Source organism: Sebastes umbrosus, chromosome 19 (genome assembly GCF_015220745.1).
Source record: "Sebastes umbrosus isolate fSebUmb1 chromosome 19, fSebUmb1.pri, whole genome shotgun sequence".
Lineage (NCBI taxonomy): Eukaryota > Metazoa > Chordata > Actinopteri > Perciformes > Sebastidae > Sebastes > Sebastes umbrosus.
In genome coordinates this window covers 14,524,382-14,530,568 of record NC_051287.1, presented here as the reverse complement: position 1 = coordinate 14,530,568, position 6,187 = coordinate 14,524,382, and the positions used below count along the sequence as shown (strand labels likewise).

Below are 6,187 nucleotides of genomic sequence, written 5' to 3'. Positions count from 1 at the left end.
AAGTATTTAATACTCTTATCAACATGGGAGTGGACAAATATGCTTGCTTTATGCAAATGTATGTATATATTTATTATTATGCTTCAATTAACAACACAAAACAATGACAAATATTGTCCAGAAACACCTCACAGGTACTGCATTTAGCATAAAAAATATGCTTGAATCATTTCTTCAGTGTGCTGACTTGACTATGACTTGCCCCAAACTGCATGTGATTATAAAAAAGTGGACATGTCTGTAAAGAGGAGACTCGTGGGTACCCATAGAACCCATTTTCATTCACATATCTGGAGGTCAGAGGTCAAGCAACTCCTTTGAAAATGGCCGTGACAATTTTTCCTCGCCATTTAGCGTAAGTGTGGAGCGTTATTTAGCCTCCTTCACGACAAGCTAGTATGACATGTTTTTACTTGTGCCAACATTTTCCTGTCACAGGAGATCACAAAGATTTGAAAGTAGTTGTACTCCCACATGGATGCATGTAGTGTTTCTGATTGTTCTAATAAAATCATCTGTCTTGAGAAATGAATGAGACAACTCCCCCTGCCTCTATCTCTTTTTTTGTGGTGTGTGCGTGTGTTTGTGTGTGCACGTGTTGTGGTGAAGGGACCTCAGTTCATTCACACATGCAATCTAGGAGTTATCAGCTCCAAGGACAAGCAAATAAAAGCCACCCTGCCTGTCCGTGGACATTTTATCATCAAGCCCTGCTGCCCGCGATCTGGTCACAAACAAACCAAGAGCCAACTCTTCTTTAGATCTAAAACATTCCACCTGCTCAAAAGCAATGTCACAAAGTGCAAATGAGAGTAAATCTGAACATAGAATCACAAGAAAGTACTAACACATTTCTTTGGCTTTGTATAAAAGATCAGACAGTTTAACAGTCTGTTTTCTACAGGCCTCTGTTTCTATGTTACGTCACAGTAGTGACCTTAATGAAACCCTGATGGGAAGTTAAATAACCTGGACGTGTTCCTCTAAGTCTCATGTGGGAAAACCTGTAAAATATTTGATTTTAAAGAAACGGTGTGTAACATTTCGGGGGATCTATTATCAGAAACTGAATATAATATTCATAACTATGTTTTCATTAGTGTATAGACACCTGAAACAAAGATCAGTTGGGATTTTGTAAGCTTAGGATGAGCCCTTCATATCTACATAGAGTCCGCCATGTTGCTCCCGCATGTTTCAACAGTAACCCAGAGCGGACAAACCAAACACTGGCTTTATAGAGAGAGACTTTAATGTTCTTACGTTACCTGAAGGCCACCGTAGTTCTCCAACACGCTTGTGAAACTGCGATAACATGAGCATGAGAGTGCAAAACCGTGGTAACGCCAGCCGCCGTCTGACTTCTGTTGCTCCTAAAGTAGTGTTATTACGGTAAGGATGGCCTCTGAGCGAGGCGAACGGCGTTACCACGGTTCTTTTCGGCTCACGTTACCGCAATCTTGGAAAGAGAGGAGTGAGCGGAAGGGTGCCCAGTTGGTTGCAATCTGCAACCTCACCACTAGAGGCACGTCAAATCCTACACACTGTACCTTTTGCATCAATTTAACACAACAATGTTGCAGTGTAGCGAGTGTCTGTGACAGTATGGTGTAAGTTGTGGTTATACTGTAGCTTAATGTATTTTAGATGATTAAAAGCACAGGTGAACAACAGTTTGTAGATAAAGAACAGAAGTAGTAACTTAATGCAGTGCAGTACAATCGCAATCATCATTTTTGCCTTGCAAGATTTCACTAGACCACAATATATTTACAGCAATACAGCGTATTTAATAATAGAATTAAAGTTGTCAAAAGGCACTCTTTCTTGACATCATTTCAAACACCGACTTCTTCAGAAAGTCTACATGTTTTGCTCATGGATATTCGTATAAAACTTGAGGTAATGGCCCCGGCAGACTCTGCTTTGATGGGAATAGTTACTGTTTGACAGCTTCAGAAGTGCCTCGGGGGGTACAAGTAGCCCTGGTTGGGAATCGCTGGGCAGAGTGACACATATCTGACCTCCAGTTAAAGAGATGCTATTTCGTAATCTGCCTTAGGTTTCATTATGAAACTGATCCTTGGGGACATGGCATATCACTACTTAAAGCTATTTTCCATCCATTAACTATTAACTACTAAGAAGTTGGGCTGTGTGAGATACTAGTGTGTTGACTTGCTTTTACTTTATGAGTGTCTAATTTTAATCCAAACTGCCTGCTGGTTGTGCACCTCGCTGACTTTTAGGCCCATCACATCCAGCTCACGGTGACTTGAGTGAAACCTTGGTATTAAGGCCCTGTTGCCTCACCGCCGGGGCAGTTTTTTGGTCACCCACCCTCTTCCACCCCTCACCCTCTACCTCTGGTCAGGGTCGATCAATACTTCCCCTGTATCTTATCACTAATGTGGAACTGGCTGTTTGTCCAAACCCTGCTCTGTCTACATAAAGACTTGGAACGGGACAGCATCAAACCCAAATGCACCACATATCACGTCGTGAACCTGCAGCTCCGGGGACGCACGACTGGACTTTTAACTGTTTGGAAAGACTTGGAGAGACAAAAAGATACGCTGGTGCCAGAGAGAAGGAGAGTAGCTGGGAGAAGCAGGAGATGAATGAATGAATCCTGGAGAGAGGAGCCACTTTAAGGTGAGTTGGTTGTTGTCCTGCAATAGATCTGAATCCTTTCATTTTTGTTTTATTAGTGAAGTTGGAAAATACAGTGTGATAAATTTAACAATTGGTGTCATTTATGTGTATTGCATCTAGTGTGACATACAATCCTATTTTACATTTTAGAATTTTTTTTTTGTTATATGGAAAGAAATGGGGATCACACAGGTGTTCTTTTACTCTCTGTCACACACTCACACAGCTGCAGTCATACCCATATCGGTAAAAACAAACACATGGACTTTGGACACTTTGGATAAATGTATTTACGCTGCATTATTTCCCCAATTTTTTGTTTTATATGTTTTTTTAATCCGTATTTTATTTAAGCATATTATACAAAATGAAAGTGCCGCATGGATAATTATAAATCATAGTTTCCAGTGTGATTTTACACACCAATACCATGTGTACTTTAACATTATCTTTGTTTCATTTCTCAGTTTCATTGCTCTTTATTGATTCCGCACGTCACCAAACTTGCTTTTTTCCCCCTTCTTTCACCAGGTCGTCCATCCACCAATCTGCATTAACAACCTCTCCATGTGCAGCGTGGACTGTAGATGTTGTCCTCCAGAGCTGTGGAGTGTGACAATGGTGTTTGTGTCCTGTGTATCAAACGCCATTATCACACTAAATAGCTACAGTGTGAAACGGACCTCAATATATTCTTCAGTTTCCTGGTTTTGCGGCTTCTGTTTTATCTTTTTTGTAGATGTGCAATAGTTTCCTCATTCATTCTGTAAAGCATTAACATCACATTGGGGACATATTACAACCATGCAAGGAGTGGCAGAGATGAAAATAGCTGTGTGTTGTTGATACATTGTACATGATCTTGAGCCTTATTGAGTGTGACCCACGTGCTTTTGCATTTGAGGTGCTAATTTGCTTTTGGAGACCTACTAAAAATAGACCGCCCGTTTGTTTTCATGCTGCTGCCATTTCTCGTGTCGTCATCATTCGAATTCTTTCCAACATGCAAACAGGTCACCTCATTTAAACAATTGTCTTCATCCATGCAAACAAATGTAAATAAATTGTTTTTGTCTGTTGCCATAGAGTGAACTTTAACCGTTAATTTCATACTTAAACACAACTCTATAATTTCATGTGTCCTGTGTGTCCGACTATACTTCTGGTAACCATACAAGTTGTAACACTGTGTATCATAGAGCTATTTGATGCATAAATCTACTTCAGTTTTGTCCATTAGTGGAGATATGGGAAGGGAACCTCCAAACATCAGACATAAAATGACAAATGCTTCAACTTTGGAATAGACTTGTGAAGATGTCCGATCAGAGACTAACAAAGAAGATTTAATTAAGATTTAACTGGGACGTTTCATATGATCATAATCTCTATTTCATTTTAATGATTTGTCATTCATTTTTCAGAATATTTTACTCTGTGACATTCAGGATATTAGGAACAAAATGTTTTGGTAACACTTCATTTTTACAGGTCTGCAAATTTCATGGTAATTAGTGGATAATTAGCAAGCAACCTATTTGAAATTTCTTTGGAATTACTGCCAAATTACCCCAATATTTACCTCAAAATTAATCACTAATTGCTTTATTATGAGCATGATTTTATAATGATATGCTAAAATAGCATAAAATGGTTAAAATAGGGCTCTTGGGCTTGAGAAGCGGCTGCTCTACATTGGAGTACGAAAAGCAAAATTAATAGAAAACACTTCCGATCAGGCACAAATCTCACCATTGTGTGACTTATTGTTTACACAGATGTAACCTGGTAGCTCCTGTAATGATTCAGGGAGTTTTTTAAAGAAATTTCAAAGAAGTTATTTGCTAATTATTATCTATTTATCAGCAGACATGGAAATAAAGCATGTCTATTAACTTTATATTTTTTTGTCCTGGAAATGTATTAAATAAATGACCAGCTATTGGGAAATAACGGAATATAATTATTAAATAATGTTTATAAAAAAGTAATTTTTGATAGGTAAATATTGGGGTAATTTGTCAGTAATTCCAAAGAAATTTAAAATAGGTTATTTGCTAATTATCACCTAATTACCATGAAATTTGCAGACCTGTAAAATGTTACCAATGTTTCTCATGTATAGAGAAAAATGGGTCTGTTAATATGTGGTGTAAACAAAAATTACAAACTTATTGTCTCATAAAGAACAGACCGGCGGGTTTGTGTGAGAACGAGGTTCACTTTTTATATGTTATGTATTTTTTTATTAAAATGACCTCCATTTGTGTTGCTTTCTTTTGTTTGGATGACTATGAAAACTCGAGTTATGCTTCAGGAAGGGAACTTTTTTTTTGTTGAGGACTTTATTTGCCAAACTTGGGAGAGAAGGCACAATATTTTGCTGAAGACCGAGCTATAAAATAACCTATAATTTTGTAATTGAATGAAATGTTATGAAATGTTTGACCACTGCAACTGTATTTTGAGGGTTTGGCACTTTACGTACATGACAAGAATATCAAGAATCCATCAATCAATCATTCGTAAGAATTAAATTAGATATAATGATCACATAATGAACACCTTCAAACATGTACAAAGCTGAGCAGATATTTGCATATTCACAAAGACACAGCAAACCTCAAACCTGTAGGTCAGAGGTTGCATTACAGAAAATGTGAGTTCATTAAAAAGAAATCAGAGTGCATCTTCAACCAGTAACATCTCTTTAATAACAAAGATCTACTGTGTGCTGTTTACACACTAGCCATGAGAGCCATGTCAGCAATTTGGGTCAGTCCTTTTCTCCCAGTGTAAGCGTGGGTTTTCTCCGGGTTCTCCGGTTTCCTCCCACAGTCCAAAGACATGCATGTTAATTGTTGACTCTAATTTGCGTGAATAGCTGCTATGTTATTGAGATCATATGTATGTAAGTAGATTTGGCTCTGGATGTCAGGTTTTACATGTCTCTCACTTAGTTTGAGCTAGACCGGCACAGTATAGATCCTTGGAAATGATGTCAGCTCATTCAAAATCAATTTCACAAGCAGAACAATAAAATGCTAAATCAATAAATCTTCACATTTTTTTTAGTGAAATACATTCAAATTCATACTTAACATGAGCTTTATGTGTACAAAATGCCTTTGTGTTGTTTTTCCAGAATATAAATAAGAGCTAATTCTGAAGCTTTTACTAAACGAACAAACAATTATAATAATATCACATTAAATCAAAGACCTCACAAACCCACAAACACACAAAAATGACCCACTCATACTGAACCCAAAACAATACATGTCCTCTACTGTGTGTATTTTATCCATAGACTGTTCATAAAGATGGACGACGGCTCACTAAAAGTGAAGCCACCAACATGTGGATTGCCCCCTGGTGGCTGGCTGCAGTATAGGTCATAGATCTCGCCTCCTCCATGTTAGCTGATGGCCAAACTAAAAAGTCAAAGTACACGTCAAATACATTTTTCCCTAAGATGATTTCTGTCATTTTAGGTAGTTGTTGTCATGCTGATGTTTATTCAGGTGTTCAT

General features: G+C 37.9%; 1 long non-coding RNA gene across 1 annotated transcript; it reads left to right on the top strand.

Annotated features, from left to right (window-relative positions):
* Positions 1 to 2,390: 2,390 nt before the first annotated feature.
* LOC119477822 lies at positions 2,391 to 3,791 on the top strand. Its single transcript, XR_005204323.1, has 2 exons — positions 2,391 to 2,655; positions 3,187 to 3,791. It is a non-coding gene; the product is annotated as an uncharacterized LOC119477822 (long non-coding RNA).
* The last annotated feature ends 2,396 nt before the right edge of the window (positions 3,792 to 6,187 follow it).